The sequence below is a fragment of the Falco biarmicus genome, chromosome 6 (assembly GCF_023638135.1).
Source record: "Falco biarmicus isolate bFalBia1 chromosome 6, bFalBia1.pri, whole genome shotgun sequence".
Lineage (NCBI taxonomy): Eukaryota > Metazoa > Chordata > Aves > Falconiformes > Falconidae > Falco > Falco biarmicus.
The window spans coordinates 88,954,224-88,970,607 of record NC_079293.1 but is presented as its reverse complement, the minus strand read 5'-3'; the positions used below and the strand labels follow the sequence as shown (position 1 = coordinate 88,970,607).

At 44.7% G+C, this 16,384-nt stretch overlaps 1 protein-coding gene across 1 annotated transcript in view; it reads right to left on the bottom strand.

Annotated features, from left to right (window-relative positions):
- Positions 1 to 15,970, bottom strand: part of SERTAD2 (SERTA domain containing 2) — an 84,780-nt gene extending 68,810 nt beyond the window's left edge. The window contains exon 1 of the mRNA XM_056343659.1: positions 15,502 to 15,970. The gene's annotated coding sequence lies outside the window, so the exon portion shown is untranslated. The remainder of the gene's footprint in view (positions 1 to 15,501) is intronic.
- Positions 15,971 to 16,384: the final 414 nt, after the last annotated feature.

The following is a 16,384-nucleotide window of genomic DNA, read 5'->3' as shown; positions in this document are numbered from 1 at the left end:
GATCTCCAAAGGCTCAACAGACATGGATCACTGCTGTGATCTTGGGTCAGAGGGCCTTGATGGTGCTGCCAAAAATACAATTTCCCAACTTGGTAGTCTTTGAGATTCCAAGGTTTAGAGATTCACAGGTTTAGTTTTATTTTGTCTGGCAGAATGTACTTGAGAACAGCTTCTAGCAGTATCAAGGAAACAAAGGAACACTTGGTAGGTGAGCATACCATATATATCCACTGATACGCAGGCAGCATACAAAAGCACGGAGCCCTTAGTGACAGGTGAGAATACAATACGAAGTCTATGTAGTTCTGCATGAGGCACGAGTATAAACACTGACAGCAAAGTGAGCCTGAGGAGAAAGCAGGCCTCAGATCTCAGCTACGGACCTCTGAATTCAACCAGGAGATCTCATGGAAGGTTATGGTCTACCCTGATACCAAAGAAATCTCTTTCAAAAGGCATGAGGGAAAGACCACTGGCTGTATTCTCCAGCCGGCACGCAGCCTCAGCATTGTTCCAGGGCAAGAAAGCTGACTTTTGCGTCAGTCAGCAACACAAGCCAGAACATTTCTCCCACTGCCAACTCCTCTTTCCACAGGCATCAAAACACCAAAGGGACTCAGTGGACTTAGTGCCTGTTTAGCCAGAAGCTTGTCAGGACTTCCTGGAATAGGGAAGACAACGAGGGGCTTTGCACCTTCAGTGGTTCTTAGTTAAATCAGAAACAGACGTCATGAGCATGCTGCGGTGGAGTTAAACAATCAAATTAAATGTTGTACCGAGTACACAGTCTCCTTCTCCCTACCATGTCCCCTGTTACACACACAGTGGGAAAACCTACTCCAACCAGTCCCAGAGATCCCTCAGCAACACAAATGACTGGTTCTCCACTAAAAAGGAAAGGCTTTTATTCATGCTACTCCCTTTTATCTTCAGGGACAAGAAGCTCCAGGTCATCACAGGCCTGAAGGCCTCAAGTCAGGAGAACAGTGCAACTTGTCCTTCCATGGGCCAACTCGCTTTATATGCTGTGGCCATGCTGGAAGGAGACACTGGCAGAGCACGGCCGTCAGAAGCAGCGCGTTCAGCACAGACGTGACACTGGCCCCACACGCAGCTTCTGCTGTCTGTGCTTGTAAAGGTGCCAGGGCTGGATACAGTTAAATACCCCAGGGTGAGGGGAAGGCCCCAGTGATTTTCAAGCCACAGCTGCTGCACCATTTGTACAGTGGAGAAAAGCCCGAGTAGGTAGAGAGGCGCAGAAGGAGCTGGCAAAGGATTGCAAGTTTTCCTTTGCTGTCCCTTGTCTGGGCAGTGGCAGATGATTTTGCTGTGGAGTCTCAGGTGTCGTAACAATAGCTGTGGAGCCAGTCCCTGTTTTGGTGGTAGAAAAGAACCTAGCTTTCTGGGGAGAGACAGAGACAAGTTAAGCCAGTTCCAGACTGCCATTTTTCCTACTGGCTCATTCTGCTCAAATCACAAGCTGGAAAAACTGGAAAGGTAAGCAGTCCAAATTAATGGGAACATCAAGTGAACTGGTTTGTTTATGTATTGGTTTAACTGGAACAGGGAGCACAATTCCAGCTTTGGGCATTAGCTTTGTAGACATTCCCTTAGCTTACCTTCTACCTGAGAAAGCCATGTGCAGAACTGAATTATTCCTCGTCTGTCTTCAAAACACATCAGTTTCTTGAAGCTTCATGCCTGCATGGCACCCATGACCACAACTCTCATTATGGGATGGCAACATTCACATCCTACCAGATCATTCTTCCAACTCCACATAATTAGGAAGGGGGGGGGGGGAAAAAAAAAAAAATCAGAACCACCACAGAGCAGGAAGTTGTCTTTTTCCCCTCACACTGCTCCTCATGCATTATTGTTGCTACATCTTACCCACAGCATAGCATTTGCCCACCAAACTGGTATTTTTTTATGGAAAGAGAAAAAAACAGCTTTTAGAAGTCCTACAACTGGTAGGAAATAATCAATTTAAGCCTAATGATTAAAAAATCCCCAGGTAAATATTTATAGTTAATTTCTACCATAGAACAGGCTTCACCAGATGCTCAATCGCATTTCATCCTTAAGAGCAAACAAGGGCTCCTGCAGATTAGACCTTTCCAGCAGAGCTGTTGCAGATGGGCAGATCGTGGTGTCCTGCTAACTATCACTGAGACCACAGCAGTACAATGATTCTGCTTACTAAAAGCAGTAAGTTAAAGTAAGCACCACAAAGGGAAGAAAAGTGACATGAATCTTGCACATCATTCCTCCTAAAATTCTTTTATTAACTGCAGGATGGACCCATATTCTGCAGACTGGAAATCTGAGAATAGCGGCTTAGTTACAAAACTCAGCTGAAGAAGCGAGTGCCTAACACCCCTGTACACCAGGGCTGATCATTCCTACCTCCAGTCAGTATGATCAGCAATCCCAGAAACCAGCTTCTTCTGCGTGCACATTAAAGACCTGAATGAGAACATAAACGAGTCAAACTGCCCTGCACAGTTTAAAACTACAGCATGACATAACTGCAAGTCATTGCCATTAAAAGTTTAAAAAAATAAAGAGTCCACACCTGCCAAATACAGCTCCACTGTCCACTGCTGAGTTTTAATGACAACTGCTGCATCTTGGAAAGCTGTTCAGTAATAAGGTACTACATTTCCCCTCCAGGACCAGATATCAGGTACTGTCGCTTATCTATGTAAAAGGCACACACAGGAAAATATCCTACAGCCATGTGGCTCACACAGCAAGCAAGATCTTGGACGCTCTCTGCACACAGAAATTTGCTCTTATTACAATATATTCTAGTTGGAAAAGCCAGAAATCTTGAGTGGAGATTTTTAGCATGCTGACCAATTAAGCTTATAGACAAAAAGCCTTTTTTCCTTTAATGACATTGCCATTTATTGCAAAGCTATGATGAGTTCTTATCTCATTGTGGTCCCCCATGATAACTCATTACTCGCTGAACTTCACTTTTTGATGTATGAGGAACAGCAACATATACTTAAATAGCTCTATTTAAACTGGCCCTATAGTTGAAACAAATCATTCCAAGAACAGCACTGCATTACAGTCAGAACCATTCAAAAGCTTAGGATGTGATATTCTTCAGTATTCACAGAGCTTAATATCTTCAAACAGAAATTACTCAAGCTGATGTATCTCTCATTATTATTAAGTCAAAGTTCTACCAAATGAGAAGAGGATGATTGATAGTCAGGGATTACTAGGGCCAACATAGTGAGAGATCACTATGGCCACAAGCAAGCCAGGGAGGACTCAGTTCCCCCGCAGCTGAGCATGCGGACTACGCAGCAAAGCACCCTCAGCACCCCTTGCTTGAGAGCTCAAGTGCCTCCCCTGTTCAACACCAGATCTACCTGGCGCTGACTGGTAACAGAGCATTGCCTAGTCCTTCTAGGCCACAGGTGCAATGCAAGCTTTGAAACTTTGTAAGAGGGAAAAACAAAAGAATCCATGAAAACAACAACAATAAAACCCCACAGCCAGAAAACAACACGTGCACCAGCACAGCTCCAGGCATCTCCCCTCCAGTTATCCTCCAGAAGGTGAATGCTGTGAGATGTCAGGACCTTTCCAGGAATAAGCAGCACTGCTTGGATCAGGTTCTTTGCTCTGCCAAACACTGATAGGACTGGCTTGAGAATTCAAATCGAACCTGGGTTAGAGGTGGGGAGTCCAGTTTGGTTTGTCTAGAAACACTCTGGAAAGTGAAAATACGATCGTTGGCCTGGCATGTTCACTGCTACAGTAGATGCTTATGCCACACTGGTATTGCAGGAGAGAATGAGCCAGATTCAGATGTCCTAAGTTGTACCTAAGTTCCTGTATCTTTTCTTTCCTTCCAGCTGACTCCTGGCCTTCAAGCAGAGAGCCTTAGGTAGAATTTAGGCCATGAGAACCTGGTCTTCAGTCTCCCAGCAAGTGGAAATACCCACAGCTGGCGCAGCCTGGAAAATATTAAATACACTGCAGAAGAAATACACCTGCTGAGCATACACATACACACACACACAACAATGCAATAATTCTGCCCTGGGGGTCCCCAGGCTTTGAACTGTCACACAAAGAAAAGCAGAACTGAATTTATATACATGGAGCATGTTCCAACTGGACACTGCAGGTACAGTTTGCAATGTGAACAACCTCCACCTGCTGACCATGCTCTGCAGGATCCAGAAGCCAGTTTTCAAAGCAAGAGAGTGTACGTATCACCCCTCATTCCTATTGCCACTGTACAGCTTACCCAAGTCAAGCTACTGAAATGTTTCCAAGACAATGGGGAGTGTTATTTCCTTTCCATAGCTGTTATGTATCAGGAAGGATCGTGAGCAGATAGTATCTCAGGCACAGGTAAGAAAGATGGCAGAGTTAACATATCCAAATCTTTTCACATGCAAGCACACACCCTGAAATAAGCCAGAAATGCTAATCATGTTTATTACACTACAGTATAAACAGCAATCATGAAGCTAAAGAAAGTAACAGAGCATCCCTGCCTGAAGGGTCTTCTCCAGGCTGTCCTGTATCAGAGGAAAGATAAAAGCAGAAGCTTGAGACATAGTAGAAGAAAAGCTCCCCTCACATACGAAGTCCAGCACTGAGCCCTAATATGCAGGAGTATTTCATTCTCTGGGGCAGAGTGGCCTTCTTCAACACTGTTTCACATCCCAACTCCAAAACGTCTCCCTGAGCGCACTTTGGGAGGGAGCAGTTACAGTCTCTCTCATGCAGCTTTCAGCTTCAGCAGCACAGGAGGGTTTCACAGTCCCTGCCTGAGTCACAACAGCTCCAAAGGAAAGGGGCACAGCTGTTCTCACCTCAGGACAAGAACTCTGCTGCAGAAAGCCTACAGACCCTGTCAGCCATGTCCTTCTTCCCCAAGCCCAAAGTGCACTAGGGGACACACCAGTACTCTGCACTCCTGAGCTCAGCGTGTCACTGTCTAGAGTCAGCTAGTAAGAGATGTTAAGAACAGGGCTGCAACTTAAACCCATCCATCACAAAGAAGCAGAAAGGAGGCTTCTCCATCCACACACTAAGGCAGGAACCTGTCCTTCAGAAAGCCAAAGTTCTTCCCTTCATATACAGGGCATAGCAGTGGTGACAAGTCTGTATTCTCCACACAGCTGAGCAGGACTTTGCTCCCTCAGGTGAAGCAGACTGATTATTTCCTACCTGCCATTCCTACCCCAACCCAAGCTGGCACAGGTCTCGCAGGAGTGGTGCCCTAAACCTTCACACTGTCCTGTGTGAGATGGAGAGATGACTCCCAGCTCCTGCAGCAAAAATAAGCCTGCCTTGCAGAACAGATCCTGGTTAAAATGCAGAGCAGGAATCGGGAGCAGAGAGGCTCATCCTGTTCACACAGGTGCTCCTCCTCAGGGAGAAAGAGCCACTGGTCTCAGCTCCAAGATGAGGTAGTCCAAACATCACCTCATTAAATGTAAAGGCCCTGGGGTCAGACAGTGTATGCTGGACTCTCTTCCACCTCATCTCCAACTGTCCTTCAAAAGAGGGAAGCAGCAAAGACATGTCCAATCCCATGGGCATGCGTTTGCTGAGTTTCAAGAGCTTCAGCAGCAGAACATCCAGCTTCTACATTTAGGTTTGAACTGCATATTGAGCTGTTCACTGCTGCAAGATGAGGACATTTCCAGTCATGCTCAACAACAGAGAAAGATAACAATGGATTTGTTAAAGCACAGTACTGAGATTAAAGGGCCCTTCTTTCCACTACCCATTCCGACACCACATTAAACACCTCTCTACAAAAAGATGGGCAATAAAATTCTTTCTTGACATCAAGGAACACTTGAGACTAACGTAGTTGACTTGGGGCCTTGGTCTTGCAAATCAAGTGAAGGACAGAATATATACAAGGTAGTTTACATGAACAATGTATGACATTTTAAAAAAAATCAGGCTTCCCTTGCACACTCAATACTACTAAATTCTGCATTGTCCTGTACAAAGCATACAAGGTTAGAAGCAAAACAAGGTCTTCTCCCACACTTGATGTTACACTGGCAATGCTGAATGTCTTGCTGCTCATCTTCCCACACCTGAGGATGTTCCAGGAGTACCTCACTGTTCCCATCCACTCCATGTCAAACTATTGAAGAAAACCAATTCATCGCTGTTACTCCCACTTCCCAGTTCTTGGGCCTCTGAGGAGGTACCACAAACAAAAGCGAACATGCTCTGTTTGCATGTCCCAAGGACCGGCTCTGCACGCTGGTGCCTGAAGAACAAGCACATTGCAAAAGCATAATGTTTCCAGTGGCAAGATGGATGGGAAAAATGCCAGCTACTAGCTGTAACCCTTTTGTCATGCCAATTGCTGGCTTCTATGAGGATGTATGTTAGATACCTCCTTAGAAAAGAGCTCTGCATCTCATCCTTCCAGATGGAGGAGGAATGATTCATACACACATAAGCAACGCTAGAATGACAGCTGAAGAGAAAACATTTTCTTTCTGGTTTGTGTCACAGACATGCTCAGGGGCCTTAATCGCAGCAAAAATTGAAGACTATGACACTTTGTGCCCCAAGGAATGCATGTGCAAAGCCCCAATGCTACTTCTCACTAGCCTTGTCAAGCCTCATGTTGTATGCACACACCTCACATGCCTCATTCCCCCGCTTTCTCATTTCCGCAGCATTTCTCTGCACAGACCGTGACAGAATAACTCCACTTACACAGCTGTCACATCACGCAATGACAAATACAGGGGAAAGCATCCAAGAGATGGATCAGGTGTCGGGAGCTCTAAGCTGACCAAGGCCTGACTTGTAATGCAGAAGCAAAGCAAAGGATCTCTTTTCTTCCCAGAAACACCAGGGACCAAAACGCACACATTTAGTAGGCCTAGATGGCTGATAAATGCAGAATAGACAGAAGGCTCAGCAGTCTGCGCACTTGTCTGCATCACGCCTGCTTCTTTCAAGGAGGCCACTGCACACCTCCTCCCCACCTCACCTGCACAGCACCTCTGCCGCACTCTCACTCCTCTCAAGGGCCCTGTGTCCTGTGAATCTCATTCTGTTTCTCACTACTAACGTGCAAATTCCCACCTATTTACTTTCCTCTGGTCTCTCTCCGATTTGTGAAGTCCTTGCAGCAGAGATTATCCATAAGCATCTGGAAAGCACCTGGAATATCTTGAGTCCTACTGCAAGTAAATAAACAGCAATGCACAAGCATGCTATACATACATTAAGCTAAGCATATAACAGTCACCTCTGACAACAAAAGTGAGGGTGGTAGCTTCTTCCTACAGACAGTGGTAGAAAATCTATGCTTTGGGGTACACCCACTAACCAGGAAAACCTTCAGGTTTGCTTTCCCTGCCACCCACTTCTCTCCTTCCCCCATCACATTATCCATTTCTGAAATCCATGTCCCACTTTTATAATAAATTATTCTAATCAGTATTGTGGCATGGCAGAAATCCAGCATAACCTTCAGAAATACGCATGCATACACTGGCTATATAGCCACTTCATTTCACAGGAGGCTTTCAGAACAGCCTGGTGCATAGTCCAGGAGGATTTGGCAACCTTTCTTAGCAGCACCCCCATGGTGGTGATCCTTTCCTAAAGGACACTAGACGCACTTACCAATGCTACTTCCTCTCTTTGTAAAAGTAAGATATTTTTTTTTCTTATTTTCTCAATAAAACCAGGGAAAAAGTGTTCAAGTGGGAATGTTTCATCTGCTGTTTTTCAGGTTGAAGAAGTGTGACTTGGGGGTGGTAAAGGGGCTAGAGAGAACATTTGCAGTCCAATGCAGACCTTCCTTCCCACCCCACCCTCTTTTGAATAGAAAGATGCAAGATAGGCTGGGTAATTGCTCCAGCTGCTTCAGAATCAGGGTTCAAGTGGGGAGGAAAGGGAAAGGAAGAAGGAAAAATAAAACAAAAAAACAGAAAAGTCACACAGATAATACAGATTCTTTTCTTGGTAAGGAGCACGGGCTACTTTTGTAGCTCTTAAAACAGGAAACCTCATGCAGTTTGTTCACTCAGGCTGCAACAGCTCCAGAAGGAATCTGGATCTGTGGCTTTCCCATAAAACTAATGAGGTCTGAACCCCACACTGGGGAGGGAGAGAATAAAAAAACCACAACAAGCAATTTAAGCACAGAGCATTACAGTCTTGTTAAATAGTACGTTAAGAACTCACCTGCAAGTCTGTCTTGGCCAATGAGGGACATAAATCGGGAAGATAGAGTAATACTCAATATTACACAATTAGTCATTGCTGTAAGCACTTTAACTCTGGATTTCTTGGATTGTATCATTTCAAACACTGTTTTTTTTATAGGAACGATATGATAGCTGTCCAAGCACCACAATCAAATCATGCTACCAGAACATTCAGACAATGGATTATCACAGCTTTTATTCTGAACAAGGGAAGACTACCTTATTTTGAACATGGCAGGGGAAGAGTAGAAACCTATACCTGAGGGGGGGGTTGGTGTTTTGTTTGGTTTTGTTTTGTTGGGGTTCCCCCCTCAACCCTCTTTTGGACTTTCCAAGGTAGGAATGACACAAAAATCTGCCAATCTGAAAAGACAGAAACTGCCTTTTCCAAGAATTTGCACTGAAACAGGGAATAAATTTAAATATGCCAAATCAAAGAGCAGTTTAAACAGCCCTCCTTGTGTTGGCTGAACGCTGGAAGGATGCCCTGTTCCAGGGCATGTTCCCACTGTCTATCACCACCACCAGGCCTAGAGACTTAAGCTCTGTTTAGAAACTTACCTACCAGGTATGTTCCTGTCACAGGAAAGAGGGCCTCTTTACCTTCCAAAACCTTCAAATTAGCAGGTTCAGCAAAGGATTAGTGTGTTCCTTTAAAAAGGTGTAATTATTTAAAGGTTCTCTTAAAAAGGCTGCACCTTTTACCTTTACATCACCATTGGAAGCCTAGTTCTCACCTTGCATCATGAACCACATACTAGCTTTTTTAACTTTACAATCTTTGTTTTAGGGTGATTTTTTTGTTGGTTTTTTTCTTTTTAAGAGTATTTTAGTACCTTCAGTGCATACGTACCTACTTTTTGGCGCATGGTACTAAAAAGGCCCTGACTCTGACCTCAAGTCCTTTGGCAATGGCCAAATATTCCAGCACAGGAAGAGGGAAAAGCCACTAAATCTTAATAACATCCTCGTGATGCAGTCTGAGAGGTCACTATTAGCCATGACATACTGGAGGTGAGAAAAGACTAAAACAGAGAAGACAACCAAATAAATAGAAGCAGAAGAACCAAAAAAAAAAGCTAGAACTGAGCTCCACAAAGAACAGAAACAGCAAAAAACTTGCTTTGCTACAGCACAGGGCACATGTCTGAAGCTGATGACACCTGGGTATTATTCCTGACTGTGGTCCTGACTCCTGGATGACTGCACCAACTCATGTCACACCTCCAACAGGCTCTCCCCTCACATTTTCCTTCTGGACTATAGGTCAGTGGTGGCGAACCTTTTCCTTGCCAAGGGCAGAGGACACTAAATATTACTGGCAACCCACACCTCAACATGTGCCTTCACACTGCATGACAGCAGCACAACCACTCTCCATACAAAACCAATGTGGGCCACAAAAAAACAAAAACTGGATGCCAGTCCCCCAGTTTTCACATTCCCACTGTGAGCTTTTTAAGGAAGGATCAGTTGCTATTTATTGCACCCTGTGTAGAGCAGTGTAGTTCAGAGCTGTTAAATGCGATTCTATAAGCAAGCAGCAACACCGGTAGTTGATTAAGACTGGAATGAAAAACAACAAAATGGGGGGAAAAAAAATTGGCTGGAAAGAAGTGGAGGGAAACAAAAACAACAACAGAAAAAGGAATTCAGTATGACAGAAAAAAAGGAAAACAGATAATGAAAAGATACTTACACGAAAGGAAACCAGATAAAGATACCCAAAAGTGAAAAAGGCTTCCACAGAAAGAGCTAACTTCATTTTAACAAAAAAAAAAAAAGGTGGTTTTTTTCATGAGAATGTTGAATTTGGATAACCAAACGAGCAGTATTTTATTTTCCCCCACAGTAAATACATAAAAATAGACACTTATTTTTAAAGAGGAAGCATCTAAGTTCTCAATGCACTTGTTCTCAGAACTAATGCTTTAACCACATTAGTAACAGCTTATGAAAAGACAACAAACTGACTACAGTTCCTTCCCTATCTCGAAGCTACTTTTTCAGAGTCACCATCACTACTGTGATTTTGCAGTTATGAAACACTTTACCCTTGTTACGTCTTGGGGCCTTCCTCCCTATTTCACAGGGTAGGAGCTAAAAAGTTCTGTTCAGGTTCAGTTGACATCTCTTCATCCCTTTTTTTTTTTTCATTTCTGTGTTCTTAAAGTGTCCTTAACTGGACACCTGTGGCAATGACAGAGATATGAAGTACTGTGGATCGTGACAACTACAGGCAAATGTTTTAGAGAACTGGGAATTTACTTGCATACTACATTACTCCAACTCCCCCAACCTTTCCTATGACCACCTGCTCATAATCATTAGAAAGCAGAGTGTCATTTCTAAGCTGGAGTTGAGCACTAAAAGCACCATGCTGGCCCTCACTGGCTCTATTTAATTAGAGATTAGCAGAAACAATAAAACATAGGGAGAATATAAACATAATTTTGCCAGTTTTTCAGTAAAAAGGTTTTGGTTACCAAACAGATAAGAGGATGGCTGCCTATTTTATCTGTGCAGCCGGACCGACGAGTTTACATTCACTGGAACCACACCCCCATCAGAATTCCCTCTGAAATGTCAACACGAACCATATTATTATTTTTCCAAGTTGCTGACCTTTACTGTTGCCTGCATCATAAATCCTGCATTTTGAACTGTTTCTATTCATACAAGAACATGCTCTGCACGCCTCACGATATCTGAACTCTGTACGCAGCTGCCTGCATATCACAAAACAGATGCTCGCTGCAGCCCACCTAAAGAAGCTGCCAAGTTGGACCTTCCTGGTTCCACAAAGTCCACTGGATTACCACCAGTTACGCTACCCACCACTAAGGCAGCCAGGTTTCCCAGGTTCCCCCAAAGCCCTCAGTGTATCTTAGCTTGAATAAAACGTTCCAGAGGATTTTATCAAGGGCCATAGCATACAGGTATTTTAAAATAATTTGATTATGGGGTTAAGTTTAATTTTAATCAGAAAGGAAAAAAACACAAGTCCTTGGATTAGAAGACAGCCATTCCCATTTACTGTTCTTCACAATTAAAATGTTTCATATAGATCATCAGAACTTAATGCATCATACATGTTACACAGTGCTGAACATAAGGCTGTCGATCTGTCATTTCTCTGTAAGCGTTTAATGTGATGAATGATCAGGTTACTAGTCTTTCTAGTATAAAAGCGAGAGAAGCTCTGAGACAAAGAAATAAAGGCCAATGCATATTACAGATCTTACAGTGATTAATATCAGCCCGCCTGACTCGCATCTCTGAAAAACAGTTAAGGTCACTATTCCTCTTCTATTTTTACCATGGATTTCAGTACACCTCCTCAGAACCCTCCAAATACTTGAGATAATTTAATTTAAAGCAGAAACAAGCACGTCAGGAACATACAGCATCTGGGCTACAACAAACAATGCCACACCAGCATGTCATAAGAAATATAAGTGACCTTCACTCTTGCCTCTGCTGACAGACACACTTGAAGCCACTTGCAAGCCAGGTTGTTAAGTGTGATTTCTGCAAGGCAATCTAATAAATGAAGATTTTAAAGAGATAAAATAAAACAATAAGTAGTCAGATTTTATTTTAACTGGAAAACCTGCCTTCCCAAATCAACCAACGGTTTGGCAAGCCTAAATGAAAGGCAGACAAACAAACAGCATCTTTTCCTTTTAACACAGAATCTGCAATAAGAAAAAGAAATCAGCATTTTATTGATTTCCATAATACCATCTCTACAGCTTAAAAAACTCAGTCAGCTGCTAACGTTAATTCACTGATGCTATGGAGCCTTCCCATATAATTGTACACCCTCCACTTCGCTGAGCCCCAGGGCGCTGTTTCTAACTTTCCAGAGGACCACTGCACTGAAAGTAGAAACAAAAAAAACCTCTCTTTCATTACCCAAAGCAAAATGCAAACCAAATTTTGCTTACATAAATGGGAAATTAGAGAGACTTAATTTTTAAGACAGGGAATAATCTGCCCGTCTGCATATATTTTCAGATTTGATATCATGACAACAAATTCTCATTTAAACTCTCCCCACCTCCCCTTTTTTTCCTTCCTGAGCGTACAAAACAATACAACATATAAATATTGCAACAATTATGATTTCTAGGGATAGATTCTAAAGCCCTTGTCAGATCATAAGTGTTTCAAAGGGGTGATTCAGAATCAGACAGAGATTTTTGTGAATGTCACTATAATTAACACTATAAAAACCTGTAAAATGTTTCCATTGCTATAGGGACTATTTTATAGAGTGAATGTGCATTTCAAAGTTTTTTTTTAAAAAGTTCTTCTTATAAAAAAAATAGAACACCTTATAAACTAAATTAAAGCTATCTTCTCCAAGTCTAAGATCAAAAATGTCCTAAATAATTAATGAAGTAAACTCTGCCATTTTTCTCCATTTCTCAAACAAATTCAGCAGCCCACAACCAAGCAGACAGCTCCAGTACACTTTAGTGAGAGTTTTACTCAATTAGGGACTGCAGAATTTGGCCCAATTAATTTAGTACTGTCTATCTGGAAAGAATGTGGTGGAACTCTGCAGTGTAAATACCCTCCTGGAACTGCCGTACCTAGTCCCCTTTCTTGCTCCCCCTTGTTTACCCTGCCTTGATATTTCAGTACCAACCATACTGTATTCACCATCTCCATCAAGATTCAATGTGCCATTTGAGCTAAAATAGCCTAATTTTGGTATGGTTTCCCATGCATCTATTAATTTGGAATCAGTTTATCTATTTCCTCTGAGAATGGTGAAATGTGTGGATTTTTGTTCCACAAACAAACAAGTTGACAGTATCAATACAGAGTTGGAGAGCCTCTAAAAACAATCTAGTTTGCATAATTAATGTTAATTACAATAACATCTCAATCAGTGACACAAAAGCTTAGCAATGAACACAGTCATACTAGGAAGTGAAAACATGAAACAAAACATGAAAAGATTATGTCTTGTTCTGAAAGAGTATGAAGCAAACTTTCAAGAGATTTACAAATAAGAACAGAAAGGCAAAAGACAGTTGTGCTTTGTTACACGTATTTTCTTTACAGGCTCCTTAGTACAGAGCTTTCTTCTGAGACTAATAAGACAGTGGATCTGAGCTGTGGACACACGAGATAATATTATCTTTCTACAACATCACATCCAAGCCACTATCAACTGCTTCAAAGAAAAACAACTGAGGGCCTGATCCTGCTGCCAGTGATTTCATTAGCAAACATTTAAACAATGTGATGTTAATGTTTGGGGGGGGTTCTGGAGAAGGAGGGGAAGGAAAAAAAACAACTCCAACTTGAACACTGCATGTAGGTATGGATTCCCTCAGGCACAGAGGAATTTCAGGACAAGATAATGAATTTTTCAACAATATTTTCCTACTTTCCATAGCAACAAGGGAAAGCTAAACATGCAGAAAACTTACCTGCCTGTTTCACTGGTAGCACAGGAGGTTTTTTTGTATGGTCACCTAACACAGCAGCTTTACATTTAATCCTCAGCAGTTTTCTTCATGACCCAAGAAAAATAGTTATCCAATATATTCTTATTTCAAGGGAAGGGAAAAAAATAGTTATGAAAAAATAAGTGCCACTGTACCTCACCCAGATTGATACTGTAGTACACAAGTAGTCATACAAGCATCGTAGGGAGCACTTGCGCAGTAAAGTACCACTCAGCGTGAGTAAGGGTGGCGTAATTGGGTCTGATGAGAGAAGGAATCAGAGCTTGTCACGTCACTATTATAGGGGCCTTTCTGAAAACATGCATTTCTTGATTACTTTTCACATTAATGCAAATCCACCCCGTTAAAGTTAATGAAGTTACACTGGTGCTAAACTAGTACCAGAGGCAGCAGTCTACTTCAGATTAATCTAAGAGTCCACATCTCAAGGACCACCCGCCCCCCAAAGGCAAAAAATCAGGCATTTAAGAAGCCCCGGGGATACACCAGGCAAGTTACTCCTTGGGATAAGGACTGATCTTCTGTATGGTATCAATCTCAGGGCTGTTCCCCTCACTCTCTTTCTAGATAAAGGCAAGACAAGATTTGTTAAATACTTCGTTTCCTCTAGAAATTTACTGATCTTCAGCATACTTAAGACTACGCTTTAATAGTCTCTGAGTAAAGCCATACTTTACTACTTCTTATTCACAAGAGTGCTTAGCTTAAAACAATAAACTTCATGTGGAAGACTCTCAGAATGATGCTGGCCTTTCCTCTTCACTAAAGTTCAGCACATTTATTTGTCAGATGTCTGGGAAAGATGATTTTGAAGCGCTGTGGGGTTTGGTAAACCTTCAATTCAGCAATTAGTTTCCATATGATATGAATTACAAAGATCGAGCAATTAATATTAATAACTAAACCCAGCAAAGTACCAAGACTTCAGATGCCCTGTGTATGGAAACACTGCTGTCCTTGCTGGGGGTTTCCACGTAACTGTTTTATTTTAGCTACTCTGAACGTATGGCACACGAGAAAAATACATTAAGGGAAAAAAAATAAAAATCAATAGCAATGAAATAGAGACATAACCATTTTACAATAAGCACTCCCAGTATCAATCCAAGCCACCAAGACTGCCCACTGCAGACCACGGCTTCACCCTAGGATACACAAAGTCTCCTGCCATACCAAGTCAAGCTCAGGTAATACTGAAAGATCCAGGCACGACAAGGTGGGAAGGATGGTGCATCTGGAAGTAAAAAAGGTGGGTTTCCCTGATTTTCCAAGGACAGTGGCCAGAGACCAGTCTGGAGGGGTCTGGCCCACCACTCGACCCGGGCAGCTTGCCCCTCACATCAACCTTCACCACAGCCTCAGCGAAGGGGGGTGGGGGGAGAGGATGTAAAATAACAAAAAAAAAAAAAATTAAAAAAAAAAAAAATCAAACATATCACCGGCAGCATGACACGCATCTGTAGCCGGCAACGACGGCGGGTTTCTATATTTTTTTTAATCCCCCCCCCCCCCCCCCCCCCCGCTTCTTTTCCAGCCCGAGGGGGAAAGTACCTCGGCGGCCGGTGCCAGGCTGCGCCGTGAGGAGAATGCCCCCAACTTTCCAACAGTTGGCAGGCACCGGAGGCACCCGGCCCGCCGCCTCCCCGAGCCACCGGGGGCTGCCCCAGCCCGCCGCCCACCCGCTGCCCACTCCCGCACACACAACCCCCCTCCCCAGCCCCGGGCCGGCAGAAAGGAGCGAGCCCGGGAAGGCCGTGCCCGGCACTCACCCGCTCCGGGGGGCTCCGCGGCGAGGGCCGTTGAGGACCGCTGAGGGAAGCGCTGAGGGGAGCGGGGGTCAACGGCAAGATGGGACGCGGAGGGGAGGCGGTGAGGGGAGGGGGGTACGCGCGGGTTAAGAATTTAAACCGGAGGGGGGAAATTAATGTAAAAATGAGCGTGCGGCGAGGCGCCGGGCTGCGCGACGGAGGCGGCGGCCGGGGCGCTGAGGCGGCTGTGCTCTATCCCATGCCGCTGCGGTGGCCCCGGGCGGCGGCGGCAGCCGAGCTGGGGGGGAAGTTGGGGCCGCAGCCGGCGGGGAGGATGTGACACCGTGACAAGTACGGCCCGCCAGCCATGTACCGGGGGAGGAGGCGGGGGAGGCGGCCACCCGCGCGTAGGGGGCCGGGGCAGCCCAGGCAGCACCGCCCGCCCGCACACGGCATTTAACGGCGCTGACGGGCCGCGCCGTGACTCACACACGGGAGTTAGTCACAGGGCGGGACCGGGGAGGGGGGGGGAGGACACCGCCCCGCCCCGCCCCCCGGGCGCCCCGCCAGCCTACAGAATGCCGCGGTCCGGCGGATTGGCGTGGCGTCCAGCCAATGAACGCGCGGATCTGCCGCCAGCGGTGGAGCGGCCCCGTCCGCCCAATGAGTCTTCTGAGGACACTGCCGCGAAGTGTTGGGGAGGGCTGGAGGGACACCCCGCGGGGCGGGAATTGTGCACTGGCCTGCCGCCGCGGCCAATCACGATTGAGGCTTGGCTTGATGGGCGTCGAGGCGCGACCCAATCAGGATTGCGGGGGAAGGGGGGGAGGGGGAGAGGAGCCTGTTCCCGCCCTCTTGCCGGGAGCTGCTCACGCAGAGCGCGGAGGGCGGGGGAGGGAGCGAG